We start from the raw sequence: 19,336 nt of genomic DNA, 5'->3' as shown, positions 1-19,336 counted from the left end.
CTTAGAATATTTTAGGCTACATTCCAACACTTAGAATATTTCAGCCAGCTTCCAGCACTTAGAATATTTTAGCTTCCCTCCAACACTTAGTTTCATTTCAGCAATTCACGTGAAATGCCTTTGTTCTTGCCATCGTCAAGTATTCACAGCTTTGCCTTGTCAAGCCAACACGCTGCCTTGCCGATGACTCTAGCCCTCACGTAAGCCTTGCATGTTCAAGTTGCCTTGCCAACACCCAAGCACCTTGAACCTGTGTTGCACTGTTTTGCCCCCATTCATGTCAAGACCAATGCCCAAGTCCTTGACATGTCTGCACGTAGTTAGATCAAGTAGTTTACGGGTCTAACACTAAGCCTATTAGTACACATTTTGCTGGTCACATGAAGTTGAGCAACAAGATGTGTCCTACAACTAGGGAGGAAAAGAGAACATGGCCAAAGTTCCATATTTCTCCATCATCGGAAGAGTAACGTATGCAATGGTATGCACTAGACCTGATATTGCTCAAGCAGTTGGTGTTATCTGCAGATTTCTCGACAATCCAGGAAAAAGAGCATTGGGAAGCTGTGAAGTGAATACTCAGGTATCTTAGAGGAAGCTCAGATGAATGCTTGTGGTTTTGAGCATCATATCCAATCTTGAAAGTCTATACATATGTTCATATGGCAGGTGACCTTGATAACAGAAAATCCACCATTGGGTAATTGTTTACTTTTATCAGGGGGAGCTATATCATGGGAGTCAAAGTTGCAGAAGTGTGTTACTATCTACAACTGAAGCTGAGTATATTACGGCTATTGAAGCCGGCAAGGAGATGAATGGCTAAAGTGATTTCTTCAAGAGCGATTTCTTCAAGAGCTTCTTCATACTCTGCAATATTGAGAGACTGACATGCTCGGCTTGGACATGCTTCTTCTTCCACAGTTCGTCGTTTAGTTTCTAAATAATTTAAGTTCTGATAGCTCTACTAGTTCATGTAGTTCATTGTGTCAGGCTTATGTAAAGAGAAAAATTCATAAGTTGCCTTTTTCAATGTTAGAATATTCAGCTCGTGGTCTTTTAGATTTGATTTGTTCGAATGTTTGGGGTCCAACCCCTGAAATCTCAAATGATGGTTTTCGTTATTATGTCATAATTTTTGATCATTTTAGCAAATATTCTTGGATATATTTTATTAAGAACTTCCTATTTGCGCACACATGGGATAACACAACATGTTTCTTTTCCATATACCCCTAAACAGAATGGGTGTGCGAAAGGAAACATAGACATGTAACTGAAACTAGCAGTGCACTTCTTTTTCATTCTCATGTCCCTTCTAAATTTTGGACAAATGCATTTGAAACGGCTGTCTTTGTTATAAATTGCATTCCCACTCCTTTGTTAAATCATTAGCCTCCATATGAAATTTTGATCGGTGATAAGCCTGATTACAATCAATTACGTGTTTTTGGTTACTTATGTTATCCTTGGCTTCGTCCTCATTCGCAAAATACATTAAGTCCACGTTCAACTCCTTGCGTATTCATTGGCTATAGTCACACCCACAAAGGCTACAAGTGATACAATCGTGTCTCTATTAAATTTTTGTCTCACGTCATGTGTTATTTGATAAACGGGTATTCCTTTTTCAAGAAGTCTATGGTGTGTGTTCCACGTCTAATATGTCTGGAACATGTTTGTCTCTTGTTATTCTCACTCCTCATATTGTTCCAGCTGCACATATGCATCCACCAATATGGCAACCTCAACCACCTGCCATCCAAGATTCCACATTAACTCATTCATCATCCTCTGTGCACTGTTCTCTTGCACAATCTCCATCACAGGCCTCTCATTTTTCACTTGTTATTGGTCCACACAATACACAAGTTCAAGGGCTTGATAATTTGATTGGTGTGGTTGTTGTTGATTCTTCAGATGAGACTTATTCTAGTAGTGTTATTTCGTTGGATGTAGTCACACCTATTTGAAATCATCCGATGGTTACACGACCACAAACAGGAAATCTTAAGCCCAAACATATCCAGTCCTTCTCTACCTCCTGTAGGCTTGATCTCGATCCCAAATGTTATACTCAGGCTATTAAAATTCCTAAATGGAGATATGTTATGTCTACGGAGTATAATGCACTCACTGAAACTGGTACTTCGAGGTTAGTTCCACCTTATCAAGCTACAAATATCATTGGTTGTAAATGGGTTTTCAAGACAAAAAAAGACCAAATGGCTCTATTGAACTACATAAAGCCAAATTAGTTGCCAAGGGTTTCCATAAACGTCTTGGAATTGACTTTGATGATATCTTCAATCCTATTGTCGAACCTACAACTATTCGACAATTGTTTTCTATTGTCGTGCCACAGGGATGGATTGTTAATCAACTTGATATCTCTAACGTGTTCTTGCTTGTTAAACTAGATGAGCATGTAGACATGGTTTAACCACCAGGATTTGTTCATCCTAATCAACCTAATTATATATACAAGCTAGAGAAGTCTATATATGATCTTAAACGGGCTCCTCGAGTATGAAATAAGTGTTTGGCAGATGTCTTGTGTGAGTTTGGTTTCCGAGGCTCTAAACAGATTCTTTACTCTTTTTTAGAAGCATGGGCACTGAAAAACTATTTTTTTTTATTAATGTTGATGACAGTATAGTCTTGGGAACGTCTATGCATCTTGTTTCTTCATTGCTTCAACAGTTAGAAACGTGATTCTCTTTGCGGAACTTGGGCAAGCTTAATTAATTTTTGGGTATTGAAGCTACATTGCTATCTGATGGGTTATTGTTACATCAGTCTAAATATATACATGATCTCTTAGAACGTAGTAACATGTTAACCTGCAATGATATTTCTACTCCCATGTGCCCGAGCAATGAACTGCACAACGGTGACAACACTCAATTTCTTGATGAAAGTATTTATCGAAGTATTGTTGGTGGCTTAAAAAATCTCAGTTTTACTAGACCTGGTATTACCTTCTCGGTAAATAAAGTTTGTCAATTCATGCATAGTCCGACAGAGAAAAATTAGGCAGCAGTTTAGCGTATCTTGCGATATCTAAAATTCACTTCTTCTCATGGTATTGTCTTTTCAAAACAAAACTCTCAGTAACTACAGGGATATTGTGATGCTGATTGGGAAGGAAGTATAGATGTTCGGAAGTTTACTACTGGTTTTGTAATTTTCTTTGGTTCGTCGTTTGTTTCTTGGTGTTCTTGCAAACAACGATTTGTCTCACAATCTACTACTGAGGTCAAATATCGCTATCTTGTTGTTACCACCAGTGAACTTCTATGGATTCGTCTATTATTGAAAGAAATTGATCTTTCTTCTGGTTCATTACCTTTATTGTGGTGTAATAATTTAAGTGCAACCTATCTTACAGCTAACCTGGTGTTTTCACTCTGGCACCAAACATATGGAGATCGATTTTCACTTATTCAAGATCTTATACAGAAAAAGGAACTTCACGTTCAATATATTTCTTCTCATGATCAGCTTGAAAATATTCTTACCAAGCCTCTCTTGAAGGATCATCTAAGGATTATTTATATAATTATCTATGTATAAACTCTTGTATAAATACCTAAATATATGATCAATGAAGTACACATTGGGTTCTACTTTACACAATACACCTACACCCAGAAAGGATGTAGCAAGAATAGTATATTATTAGTACACCCAGATGCTGATAAGGATCATTGACTGACAAAAGTTAAATATAACACCACTGTCGGTTGTTATGGATAAGCTAATGATAAAAGAATTCAGATGAGAAAACTTCTGGAATACTGAGTTAAAATTTCAAGCTAGGCTAGGCATTGATGAAATCTAAGGGAAATGAGGTCTAGGGCCAACCAAAGACAAAATTTGGGTGAAATGTCTTAGTAGAGTTTATATTTATTGTTTCTAAGACGTTGAGAAATCTGTAAATTTTTGCGAAAGTGATTGGGGTGAGTAGAACTTCCGATATCATAGTTGGCATAAAGGGGTGGGTTGGAACGTGAAAATTCGAAGGTGTGTTGTGAAAGGGTTTTGGGTGGATTTCGAGGTTCCGTCCTATGCAAGTCACTATAGTAGGTGAAACGTGCCGTGGTGAGATAAATGCTCGCTATAGCGGGAAATCCTTCTACAATATTGTCGCTATAGTGGGATTGTGCAACTCACTACTTGAAGCTTACCAAGGATAGAATCAATGGAAAAGCTTCTTACCTTGAATAAAGCTTGAAAAAAAAGCTCAACGCCTTCAAACAAAGTAAAACCTCTGCTGCTACAACTACCACAATGATACGACATACAATCCACAATGAAAACTATACCAAAATGACCAGGTCGCAACGTAGAGAAACTTTCCTGAAGCTTGCAAGAGGAAATTACTAAAACCTATAGAGTATTTTATGGATTTGGGGAAAATTTCTTTGTATATATTTAGTGCTACAGAAACGCGAAAATGAAATCGAAAATGAAGATGGTATTAGAACATAAATAGAGTCATTGTACAATTATACTTGTAAGTCAACAAGAGTCTTTATAGTACTTGTTATCTTTAACAACTTAAACTTTGTATGATTGTTTATTATACGTTCAAGTCTCATGAGAAGAGCGTAATCTGCAAAAACATCACTTTGCACAGATGCTCGATCAAATAAATTCTTCACCGACCTTGGCTCACCTCACGTACCTGCTTGCGTCATCTCACAAAAATGCAAATATTTCTATTTTCTGTAGTTGTATTAAGAAACGGTTTGATGCTTTGAAAGCTAGACTCAAAGACCTTCGATTTGATATCTTATGGACCCATAAATCTTTATATATTGGGATAAAAATCACAGACTTATATGACCAAAACATGAGATATATATGACCTGTGAACACTTAAAATATGACAGACCAAATCCTTATTAATTTATTTATCACTCTTTCCATGAAAATGCAGGTTAATTTAGATAATTTAAAAGTGTGAGTGTTACAATAATGTTGTTGATCATGTTATTGTGAATGTCAAATCAACATGAGGATTGACAATGTGAATCGTATCTTTTACTTTGGTTATAATTGTATGTTATCTGATTTATTAAATTGTGGTTACCTATTCATATTTCTTGTAGCTGAAGAGGACCGATGATACTACTAGTACAATGTGGATTTTATGTACTAATATTATACTTGCTCTTTCTTTATTAAGTACATGACATATTTTGACGGCTGCTTCGCGACCTTAATTATTATATAACTTAAACATTTACAACGGTAAGCTACTTCTTCGAGGGTGATATCGGTGACTTTGTGAACACTGTTTATCCTCTTAAATTAAACTAATAACATAAAATGAACACCTAACTAACTAATTAATTTTGAGGTTAAACTATAATTATAAAGGTAAATTTGTATTGAAATATGCTAACTAATTTTAATTAGAAGTATTTCATCTTTTAATCTATAATATAAATTTTAGATGATCATTTGACTTTGCCTAATTGGTCCACATACTAACTCTACTTTGTTTTGTTTTTCAAAAGTCATTCAACTTTCTCAAGTTAGATCTTATTATCATTATTTTAAGAAGTTACCTATTTAAAGACGTGGAAATTGTAAATAATTTTGAATTATTTTATAAAAAATTAAAATCAATATCTAAAACTATTTAGGATTCATGTCATCATAAATCCAACTTAGTTCTTCACTTGACTCATTTAATGAGTTGACTATTGTAAGGATCTGATACATCATTATTCAAAATTAAGGCACCTCATGCAGTGCTTAACATACATCCATAGCGATTCACTTCACGGAGCTAAAAGCTCGTGTTTAGTGTTCTTCAACAGTTTCTTGGTGTTCAAGTAGGCAAGGCTTAATTGACTAGTTAGACATATTTTTACTTGCATATTAACTTGTAAATTATTGGGAGTTTGCATATATAGGCTTGAGTGCGGAATTTGTATAGATGAGTTTGTGGATCATGGTTGTTTAGGGTGGTAAGGTGTTTAACTAGTTGATGTTGATCTTATGAATGTTTTTAGGTGTTGTTTGTAAAGTTGTAACTGGGGTGTTATGGGTCATAAGTAGGAAAATTATCTGAAAGAAGCCACTAATATTAGATAATATGGTTATTATTTTCAAGTTATGTTATGTATGTATGTTAAAGAATTTTGTAGTGGCACTTGTACAAGGCGTGTTGGAAAAACATAAGGATCAAATGTGAAATGATTGTTTGAAAATCTCATGCAATAAAGGTATTTTGTTTGCTTATATTTACAAGTGTAATTGTATTTTATTGTGATTGTATGAGTATTGATTCATTTGGTACCACGTATGGTATATATTATAAATTGGCTAGGATACCAAGCCGCATAGGATACCTCTGGTTTGGGTACACACCTGATATAGGTAATATTTATCGCTTGGCTCGAGTACCACATCAAATACAAGTTACTATATAGTTGGCTCTGGTATCACGCCTGATACATGTTTTATTATGTTCTATATTCTGGTTCCATCAATGAACTAGCTTACTCCATTAACGTATTTATCATTGTGATCCATGAGTGGTTGAGTTATTTTGTTTAATGCGGATGTGTTCTTATAAGATCAAAATTACATGTTAAATATTGTAATAGATGTCTTAAGTATTCCCGAGTAGTCTGAGTTACTTGAAAGGTGAGTTGAAATCACGTATGCATTATGGCGATGATTAATACATGTCTCATGTGGTTTTTTAGGTCTTGTTGATGGCCAGAGGTCTTACACATACTTTTTTTACTTGGGCTTATATGTCTATTAAAGGGGTTTAGAATATTTCGAAAAGAAAAAAGGTAGAGTCAAAGTGGTCAAGGGCTAGGGCGGTTGGAATGGAACCTTCGAGTAGGGAACATGTGGTGTTTGACATGGTAGGCTTGGAATCCTTAGGATGACATAAAGGTGTTTCTCCGAAAAAATCTTAGAGTGATAAGAAGGTTGAATGCTTAATGATAGAATTGGCAGCAGAATGAGGTAGGAAGCAAAGAAAAGAAATAATCTAAGAGAGAAGAGAAATTTCTTATAATATTCAATAATAATCTCAATTATATTGTAGTACAATGGATATATAATACCCTCCTATAAGAACATTTTCTTTTAGACAATTATCCCAATCACTAACAAAATTAAAAAAGCCAGACAATAATTAATCTTAATTGATTATAGGGACTAAAGAAATATTAAAAGAGCAACTAATAAACATAAGGGATTAAATCGGACATATGTAAAAATTCTAAATAAAAGACGTAATAGACATTTATGACATGATTTTCGCCTTTTCTTCAGTCGTAGGACATAGCAACACATTAGAGTCGCATAGTTCTAAAAATGGGCGTTATTTTTTTCCTCTTTCATCTTGATCTTCATCCACTTCCGCTGTTTTTCTGTCCCCTTCTTCCTTTGTTTCTTCGTTTCAATCTTCTTCTTCATTCATGTTTTTTTTGGTTTCCATCCTCCTTTTTTTCTTGATCTAGTTTAGATTCTTGATTTTCATTCAGACTATTATGCTCCTTTTGTCTTTCTTCTTCATGAATTTTTCTTAATTTGTTTGCGTCATAAATAGACTTTGTTGTATTTTCATCTTCTTCATCAAAGTATAATCTCTTACGTTTATTCAATGCTGAGATGATGCAATTGTTTGAAAAAGCATCTGAGATACCAACTTCTCTAGAAGAAACATCATACACAGATTCGTTGCCTTCTTGTTCTTTCATAATTTGACTGAAAGATTCATGACATAACAGATCTATTTCATGAATATCAGAGATTCGATTTACTAGTTGTGTATTGTTTTTCTTGGACCGTGAACGAGGATTGAAAATTGGTGAAGAGGAAGTTGAAGACGAAGATGAAAATACTCCATTTTCAAAAATTGATTTCAATTCACCAGGTAACATTTTTTGTAGGGAGAATCGAAATAGAAAGAAAATTGACTACACTTGTTTTCAATATGAAGTGATTGGAGAGATTGTTAATCGCAATTATATAATAAAAATAATTAGACATTTATAACATGATTATGATGATCTTGACTATAAAAAAGCGTTTTTTATTACAACATTTATTACTATTTTATTTTAGTTATTTTCATTTACTTCGGATTATTTCAAGAAAAAACTATTGACAAAAGATTGTTATTTTTTAATTTTTTTGTTTCTTTTTTATTTTTAGTTTTGAATATGATATTTAGTATTTGTATTAGGGATTTTCAATCACTCCTTCATAATAAAAAAATTAGACATCTTACACATTGATAACTTGATTATGATCAGTGGCGGAGTCAGGAATTTAACAAAGGGTGTCCAAAATAACTTGTTATGTCAAAGGTGTCCAAAATATGTTATTTAATCATTTCGTGTATCATTTTACTTATATATATGGGTTTTTTTTTCGTCGAAGGGTGTCCAATACCACTATGTGGCTATGCCACTGATTATGATGATCTGATTTTAGTAAGAAAATTTGACTATTAAAAAATCGGGATTTAGTACAACATTTATTGGAGTTTTATTTTAGTTTTTTTCATTTATTTTGAATAATTTGAAGGAAAAACTAATGAAAAAGATTATTATTTTTATTTCTTTTTTTCTTTTTTCTTTTGGTTTTCAATATGATATTTAGTATCCCTACTAAATGGAGGAATCTCATTCACTTCATCCTAATTTATGATAGAATATTTTTTAAAAATCTAGAATATTTCTCTAATTTTTTATTGTAGTGCATTTGCTTAAACAATGGACTTATCATTTTAATTTGGGAAAATGCACAAGTACCTCTAGACTTTGATCGAAATCTTAGAGACATACCTTAACTAAACTAAGGTCCTATTATCCTCCTGAACTTTTTCTTTTTTGTAATTTTGTGCACTTTTTTGGCTTATATGGCATTTAAATATCTCCCACGAGCATCAATTGCATGGAGTCACGGAGTGTGCCACGTAAGACAAAAGAAGATTATAAAAAAATAAGTTCAGGGGGTAGTAGGACCTTAGTTTAGTTAAGTTTGTCTCTCAAATTTCGATCATAGTCTAGAGTGTACTTGTGTATTTTTCCTTTTCAATTTTATTAATTGAGTTGATGAGAAAATTATATTAGAGCGAAAAATCAATGTATCAATCCTAAAAAGGGTCGCCAGATATAAGTCAAACTTTGTAATTATCATTTAGTTCATTATCTTCCTCTTAATATTAGTTTGGTGTGTGTTTATATATACGAATCATATTTTTATAATGTTTTAGAATCATATTTATATTTCTGTGGAAAAAAATTCTCAAGAAATATATTTTATCATTAGTTTTCTAGTCTTTCTTTTTTAAAAGAAAATCACTTTCTAAAAAATTTAACTATCATAGTCACACATCCCGTTATTTTTTAAAAAAGAATTCTCCTTTTAAAAAAATTAAGTGTAGCTATTATATTTTTATCACGTTTGTGTCATTTCGAAATTTCATCTCTACTCAAGAATTCATTTCTTCATAATTAAATATCTTTCATTTTTTTAATCTTTTCGACTACTTCCTTTTCTTTTCGAGAACTCTTTCCTATTTATCACCTCTATTTTACTCTACTGATCTATTTTTATTGTCATGTTTACTAAAGGTAGTATTTCAAAATAATTATTATTTTTGAAGATTAGGATACTATTACTTGTTCGCTTCCATTATATTTATCTTTACTCAATATATATGGTGAAAATAGAGTACTATTAAACTGAGATCAAAGATTAAATTAAAATAATTGTCAAACTATTTTTTTTTGGTTATTATATTTAAAAAATGTGTAAAGAAAAATATGATAAGTAAAACACATGGGGGGTAGGGTAGGGGGTTGATAGTCAAGAGGGGTGAATTAAAATTCCCTTCAGTCAACTCACTTGTACATTAGTAAAACAGATAAGCACTAATGATAAAATTCCCTTCAGTCGACTTTCTACTCTAGTCAGTCGACCTGCACATTAGGAAAACAAATAAATAGTAATAATAACTTGCAGTAAATAAATAACACAAAGTGTTTTAATACTGGTTCGGATCACCGATGTGATGCCTAGTCCAGTCCCCTTGGGTTACAAGGGTTTCCTTAAGAGCTTGTTGAGAACTTGAGTGTTACACAATGTTACAGTTAAGAGCCCGTCTGACGTGCAAATTAGACCTTCTTCTTTGACACAACCTCTACCTGCATAACCTACACTCAGATCTTTCTTTCTCTTTTCTTTATAATTGTTCACTCAAAGGTGTACAGAGTTTGAAAGATAAAAAAAGATTACAATATAAGTTCAATTGAAGTGCGTACTTCACAACTAAGGCTAGGCAAGGATTATATAGTATTTGAGGTCTGCTCTTGTTAAGGAATAACCAAGGGATTTTTATCTCAATCAAGAAAAATTGACATATTCCTTGATTGAGGCAATTTGTTGATTCATTTCCATATAAGATATGTGCATGGTAAATCACTTATCTATCCTTCTTGATTTTGCTGGCTTGATTCTTGTCTGATCAGTAGATCTTGAGTCCTTGGCGTGATTTGCTTCTCCATCTTGCTTAACTTGGTTAGCTTGACTTCTTTCCTTATCAGGTCAGCATATTTTGGATCTTTGACTTAATTTGCGTCTCTGCCTTGTATTGGTAGCTTGATCTTATCTTGTCAATCAAGGTGAGTTGTATGTTCGATTTGGGTCATCTGTACATTGATTCTAATTCCATAGATTGATGTTTTCCTTTCTATTAGTCCAATCATATATTTGTTTCCATCTTGGTGTTGTCTACACAAATCACTTTCTTTTTTATTTCAATGTTTTTACGAAGTAATTGTAAGGATCAAAATATATTGCTTTCCATGTTGGTGTTGTTTTGCTTGGATCCTTTCCTTGTTGGATCTCCATGCCTGCGAGAATTGTGGATAGTGTGTTAAGTGTCATTTATCAAAATTTACATAACATTAAGAAGCTAACGGGGGGGCTTATTGTGGTGCAAAAGAATCCCTAAGGCACTTATATAACAAAAAAAAAATCCAACAGCTTTCCATGCACATATACAACTAATTCCCCGAAGAGCTTTATATAGGGAAATCTTAGTGTAATGATTCAACCCATCGTTACGGCAAATATATGTGGTAAATATGTAAAAGTTTTAATTTTCTTTCAATAAGAATTGAGCCCGGGATATCAATTGTTTTGTTTATTGTAACACGTCAAGCCTTTTGGCTAAGATTTGAACCATTCAACAGCTATAGATGGACCTTATTCAATGAAATTTAATATTTTACAGGTTTTAAGATAATTTTTTTACTGTGGGAGCGATTTAGATGTGAACTAAGGTCATACGAAACTCCTAGCATAAAATTGAGTTGGAAATATCCTTATCGATTGAGTTTTTGTATAATTTTTTACTAGAGTCAACTTCAAATGAGCACCCCTCCTAGAATATAAATAATCATGTGCGCCATTACCTATCAAATTAAAAGTATTTGAGTCCTTTTTTCAACGTCATCTATCATTTGTTAATTCAAGTTTAGAGTAAAACATTATGGTCATTTTACTAAAATATATTATGGGTGAGGTCTGTTGTAGTGATCATAGGGCCGTTGTCGCGACCATAGAATTGCTATTACTTAAAGCTAGTTTTGCCTAGTTTTAACTTTCTAGCATGAAATTGTTGTTCTAAAACATCAATTGTGGTAGTTGTCGTGAATATTTAGTACAAAAGATGGAGCCTTTCGCATAAAAATTGCTTTAAGGGTAATTGGAGTGAAAACTTCATTTATTAAGATAATGTGAGTATTGTAGAACTAATTATTGATTGATTGACCCATCGTAATGTTACAGACTATGAATAAGGATAGAAATAGTGAGTTGGAATTTCTAAAGCATTTAATTAAAGTAAATGATTTATTGCGTTTATAGTTTCTTATTTATTTGTCACGATTCAACTCGTCATGAGATGCACTCACACTGACCCAACATATAAATTAAAACAAGTTTCACAACTACAAATCAATATCATAAAATATTTACCGAAAAAAGTTGTGTTCCAAAACATCTACTTAGTCCATAATACGGGAATGCCATCTTTGGATTCAAAAGGCATGAGACTCATAAGCGATGTCGAGTAGGATCGAGCCACCGAAATATGCTCTATACTAAATTTCTCTAGACCTCATCTTGCTTAGATTTATTCCGAGACTAGCTTAGCCTAAAAATAATTAAACTCTTCAAATAGAAAATGGTCTCACTTACTTTCTTTATACGATTAGCTCACGCATAAAGACCGAAAGGATCATTACATTATTAGATGTTGAACGTTTAGAAGTGTAAAAGTAAGAAAAATGTATCCATGGAGAAATTGGTCCCTACAAGTATATTTATTAGAATGAGATTATTTTATGATCCCTAATTCATATCCTTTATTTTCTAAATAAATAAAGTCTCTAAATAATACTAATATCAGGTCTAATAATTACAAATCAGCATGCATGAGGGACATAGAGGCACAAATTAAAAATAACTTTAACCTAATAATATCCGGTCTCTAATAATAAAAAATGTGAGTGTTTATCATATGGATTTTTTGTATTAAGTAGAACATAATTAAAATTTTCTTTGCATCATTTTATGACTTTTCCTTACCGTGCTAAGTTCTGTACTTTATGCTGCTTAATTCAGATTAAGTTATTACTTTATGTTTAGCTCTGTATATATAACTAGTTGGACACTAAAACCTTAGATTGATTAAATAAAAATGACAAATTGGATATATTTTTGTCAGGACATTTAGGAGAAAATTATATTTCTTGCTAAGTGTTTTTTTAAACTTTCATGACTGTAAAATAATAGAGAAATGTTAATACATATTATTTGTAATTGATTACGGGGAGTTCTCTCTCTTCTGTGTTAGCGAAGGAAGGATAAGAGCAATCGGCCGAATGATTGTTATTCCACTTACTGTTACAGTGCCTCTATCAAAGCAGAACAAGTCTAATACTCCAGTCTTGATTTTCGGGGATTTCATTCCAATCTAAGCCCGAAAACCCATATCTTTATATACGAAAGTTGCGTATATTTATGCGTATATACGCAAGCATGACATTTTTGATGATTTTATCTACGGGAAAGGGTTAAATTATCCTTAAACTATCTGAAATAGCTTAAATATACCCTTAAACTATATTTCGACTCAAAAATATCCTTCCCATCAAACTATCTGGTCACACCTACCCTTCTAGTTAACGGAAGTATCAATGTGTGTGTTAAGTGCCACATGAACAACAATGGCGGATGTTCAGAGAAGAGGAAGACCATTACCTCCTCCTCCACCTAGAAGTCCACATGGTCCGAATCACAATGTCAATGAATTTGCTGTGAGAGGTGGGGACTACGTTTTCTTACCCCAATATGAGGCGACCAGATAATGGCAACAAAACATTGAGTGAAGTTAAATTTCAGATAGGAGATCACTTAGATGTGGCTATCATGTTCCAGTGAGTGTTATGGCACCCTGTATTGGAATTAGAATTACGCAGACTTGTACTACTTTGTGTTTCTTCTTAATTCTACATATCTATATTTTTCTTGATAAGCTGATCTATTGTTCATTTTTGCTGTAAATCTAAGATTTTGTCTAGAGTTCTCTGTGACTAGATCTGTTATACTAAAAAAAAAGTGTTAAATGTCATATGTGCACACCAAACAGACATCACCTCCACATAAATGACTACAGAAAAAAGTCAAAATTACCCTCAAACTATTTGAAAATGTTAAAATATATTCTTAAACTATTTTTCAGCTTAAAAATCTTCTTCCCGTCTTACTATTGGACCACGTTGCCCTTTTGTTTAACAAAAACTCATGTGTGTGCTAAATATCACATGGACTGCAGATGTGCATGTCAAACACACCACACTTCCACATAGATGGCTTAAAGCCTTAATTTCACTTTTTTTCCCCTCATTTCATCCTGAAAAGTATATATTGAACCAAAAAAAGAAAGGGTAAATCACATAAATATGCTATATTAAAAAAATATTTACCATTTATAACAATAAAAATTTTCTAACTAAATATAATATTTTTTTGGATTGAATAATGGTACCGTTTCGCTTCTTTTGACCTTTTCTCTTCCTCGTCGTCTTCTTTTTATTTTTCTTCTTCATCTCTTTCTGTTATTCTTTCTCTTCTCCCCTCTTCTTTTTTTTAATTCTTCTTCTTCTTTAAAATTTTCATTTAAATAATTATTCTTAAATAAATTTTTGTCCCTATTTCACTATTTTTATCCAAAAACATAACGAGAAGAGAAATAGAAAAATAAAAAATTTATATAATATTATGTTCTCAAACAAAATTTTCAAATCTCTAATATTACAGCAGCAAGAATTTACCATTGATAGTCATTATAAAGTTTCAAATTTTGAATTCATTTTATGAATCTTACGAACTCATGATTAGTTTGGATAGATTGATCCTACAAATAATTGAAAATGCAGTTTGAAGTTTATATCTCAATTTTAAGAAGGTTTGGTTAAGTTTATAATTGATTATAGGAGAAATATAAGATTGAAACTCAAAAATGGTAAAGTTTATGGAACTGTATCGCAATTGTGTTAAAGTTGAATTAGATATATTTTATAATTGTATTAAAATTGTATGAAAATCATGAACAATACATTTATAATATATATTGCAAACTTTACTCTCTTCTTAGTGATATCAGCTAAATGATTTAGGTAAAACACTTAATAATACATAATACATGCACATTTACATTTTTAATACATATGCAAACATCCCTCATGTTCTTAGTGATACAAATCAAAATAATTTATAAGACACATATAATACATGTTTTATTCATGAATAATACAAATTTGATTCAGTATAGAGATTAATGTCTTGGCTTTCGTTAGTTACATTTTTCATTTATTTTTAATTTTCTCTTCTAATTCAACTTTAAAATTGTGTATACATTTTTAATGCAAATTTAATGTATTTTGTAGTTTATTATTTGTAACTATTGGATAACTTGCTTAAGTCATTATTGATATAAGTTTAATTCACTCTGTAGATCATTGGCTAGTCTTTCATTAGTTAAATTTTCTATTCATGTTTAATTCTCTCTTCTAATTCAACTTTGATATTTGTGTAATTCAATTTTGATACAAGTTAATTCATTTTGGAGTTTATTGGTTGATTTGCTACGATTGAATTACTTGATTATTTCATTATTGATATAAGTTTTATTTAGTTTACAAATCATATAATACTCTTTAGTTTGCTACATTTTGCATTCATGTTTAATTCGCTTCTTATTCAACTTTAATATGTGTGTATTACATTTTTAATTTAAGTTTAATTCATTCAGCAGTTTATTATGTTTCTTCATTTGTTATTATTAGTTTACTTGTTTGCTATTTCGTTTGCAATTAGTTTGGATAGGTTGTTTCTACAAATAATTAAAAATATCTTTTGGAGTTTATATCTCAATTTTAAAAAGGTTTGGCTAAGTTTAGAATTGATTTTAGGAGAAATGCTACATTGAAGCTCGAAAATGATGAAGTTTGTGGAACTATATCGGGTTTGTATTAAAGTCGTATTAGATATGATTTATAATTATATTAAAATTATATTAAAATCATGACCAATACATCCTACATTTATAATACATATTGCAAATTTCACTATCCTTTTAATGTATCAACAAAAAATAATTTAGGTAACATACTTATAATATATGCACAATACATTTTTAATACATATTACAAACATCACTTACGTTCTTAGTGATACAAACCCAAAATAGTTTGTAAGATACATATAATACATGATTATTCATGAATAACACAAGTTTAATTCGGTTTATAGATTGATGTCTTTTCTTTTGTTAGTTATGTTTTTCATTCATTCTTAATTTTCTCTTCTAATTCAACTTTAATATCGTGTAATACAATTTTTAAGGAAATTTAATTTATTTACTTGTTTTAATATTTGTGCAAATACAATTTTAATTTATTTTGTAACTTATTGATTGATTTGTTATGATTGAATTACTTGTGAAATTCATTGTTAATACAAATTCATTCAGTTTAAAGATCATAGAATGCTCTTTCGTTTGCTACATTTTGCATTCATATTTAATTCTATTCTAATTCAACTTTAATATTAGTGGAATTCATTTTTAATGTAAGTTTAATTCATTTTGCAATTTATTAAGTCTATTCATTCGTTACAATTAGATTACTTGCCTAATTAATTAATTTTTATTCAATTTTTTTTAGTCTAAAAATCATTAACTACTCTATAAAAGAAAATAGAGAGAAAACGAAAAAAAAAACAGAGAAAGAGGAACAAAAAAAAAACAAGGAAAAAAAAACAACAGAGAAAAGAAAGAAAAATAGAAGAGAAAGAGCAAAAGGGAGAAAGAGAGAGAAAGAGAGATAAAAGTAAAAAAAGGCAAGAGAGAAAAGGGAAAATGAGGGGAGAGAGAGACAAATTTAATGAAATATATAGTATTGCTATATATTGCTATAAATGATAATAATTAAAGAGTATATTTAAAATAAGTAATTATTTTTTAAAAAGAATCCACTTAAGTAATTAATCAAAAAAGAAAAAACATTTGCGAAAACTTGTATACGTAACCGAATGAAGTAAAGAAATTACAATTTGATGACCATTTCAAATACAATAAAAGAAATGATCTAACATATAATATAAACACACTCATTTTAATTAATCAATTAACGCTAATTTATTATTTAATTTCTCTTAATAAATTAATTTTGTTTAAACAAATCTTAGCGAAGTTTTCTTGTTAATTCAACTCACAGCCATGGTGCAAAATATCAAATAGCGTAAAAGACCTAACTCTAGGCACAAGGAAGAGGATTACGGCTGCTTCCCGAGCTTTGCCACATCAACGTCGGCAATTTCACTAATGAGCTGGAGAACTTGACGAATGGTTGGAATACCATCTATTGCTACTACATCAACGAAGACCTAGTAAGTCTTTATAAATTTCTTGATTTAATTTCTTACCAATTATCCTATTTTTGTCTAAGTTTCGAGCTTTTGTGGTCCCTAGTTCAGAAGATGCACGCTGTAAATGATTGTTAAGACGTTTTAAATTTTGTGAAAAGTTAAATTGAAACATTCAATATATAGATGATTTGAGGATTAGATAGCATAATTAATTTGAATTTTATTTAAGTTGTGATCTTGAAAGTACAATATATTAGTATCGGAATAAGATGGAACTAAATTGACTCAATATATATATCGTATATTCATGTAGATATATACCTAAATAAGGGAAGGATGAAATGACGGGGAAAATAGTGAAATTAGGACTTTAATTAAGTCGTTTATGTGGAGTTGGGGTGTGTTTGACGTGCACATGTGGAGTACATGTGAATTTTAGCACACGTATGGATGTTTTTGTTAAATAAAACGGCAAGTGAGGTTCAATAGTTAGACGGGAAGCGCATTTTTTAGCCGAAATATAATTTAAGGTTATATGTAAGCTATTTCGAATAGTTTAAGGATAGTATTGACCCTTTTCCGTAGTCGTCTATGTGGAGGTAGGGTCTGTTGGGCATGCACACGTGGCATCCATGTGGCAACCATGTGGCATTTTACACTTACATTGATACTTCCGTAAGTAGAAAGGTAGGTGTGGCCCAATAATTTGACGTGAAGGGTATTTTTGAGCTGGAACATAGTTTAATGGTATATATAAGTTATTTCAGATAGTTTAAGGCTAGTTTTGACCATTTTCTATTTTATTCAGGGTTTGCTCGACAGTGTTAAAAAAAAAGGAAAAATTGTATTAGCAAACTAATAACCTAAAATAAATGGAGTAGCTAGGGTTTGATTTAATTGTGCTCCATAGCAAACGTTAGCCAAAGTTTGCCAGGCGTCTCTCTCCCAAAAATCTCGCTCGCCACTCTCTCATTCTCGCTCGCCTCTCTCGCTTTATACACAGAAGTGTATAAATTCTGTTTCTGTTTTGTATAAAGCGAGAGAAAATTGTATATACACATGCAAAAACATATAACTTCGTGTTATACACTTAATTATACAATTTACAAACATTTTACTTCAATTCAATTGTAGACAAATGCAAATTTTATACAAATATTGCAGAGAAAAAGGCCAACGAATTATACAATTGCGAATTATACAATTGCAGTGAAATACAATTTTTTCTAACTATATACAACAGAAGTGTATATATTGTGTTTCCGTTTTTGTATAAAGCGAGAGAAAAACATATATCTTTTTGCTATACACTTATAATTATGCAATATACATACATTTTAATTCGATTCAATTGTATGCAAAGCAAATTTTATAAAAATATTGCAGCGAAATAGGCAGCGAATTATACAATTGTGCATTATACAATTGCAGTGAAATAGGATAGCGAATTATACAATTGCAGCGAAATAGGCCAGCGAATTATACAATTTAGGCCAGCGAATTATACAATTGTATATGTATAGCGAATTATACAGTTTTATGTTTGCTATGGAGCGCAATTATGCAAACTTTGTTATAGCATACAAATATGAATTTTTTGTTTGCTATATGTGAAAGTTGCCCTAAAAAAAATACATGTGTCTTAGGCCCCCAAATTCAAGGGGCCTTATTTTTAATAATAATAGGTTATGAGTTATTATTTTTAACAAATGTTGAATACTATTTGTAGAAAAAGTATACTTTTCATGAAAAATGAAGGAATTATTAGAAGAAATTTGACATATTTAGAGTGTTATATCTCATGAAAATAATTTAAAATAAAATGGTTATATTATTAATTAAAAACTAGATGAAATTATTTATAATAAAGTTGTTAACAATTCAAGTTTAAGATCTCGTTTGATTTTCACTTTAGGTCACTAATATGCTTGAGTCTCTCCTGTTATTTGATTAGTTATATATTGGAAAAAAATATATTATCGACAGACCAAATTTTATGGTCTATAAAAAAGCAGTTCAAAGGATCAGATTTCTTGTTCTTAAAAGACCTTTAGGACCACGAAAAATCATTCTTTAGATATGTTTAGGACCAGAAAAATAGTCCCTAAAAATTCTTTAAGGACCGGAATTCTTATTATGGTCTCAAAAATATCCTTTAGGGACCAGTGATTCAATTCAGTAGTTATTGACCTTTAGCGATGAAGCCCCGCATAGAGATTGACTGTTATAGACCAGATTTGGATTCTAAGGGACTAGTTTTTCCTTTGCGGTTTCTTGTAGTGTGTGATGCTTAAAATTACACGTGTTATCGCTCGATTAAAATTATTGATTTTTTTGTATTGCAAGT

Source organism: Solanum pennellii, chromosome 4 (assembly GCF_001406875.1).
Source record: "Solanum pennellii chromosome 4, SPENNV200".
Lineage (NCBI taxonomy): Eukaryota > Viridiplantae > Streptophyta > Magnoliopsida > Solanales > Solanaceae > Solanum > Solanum pennellii.
The sequence above is the reverse complement of the archived record's forward strand: the minus strand, read 5'-3'. Positions refer to the sequence as shown.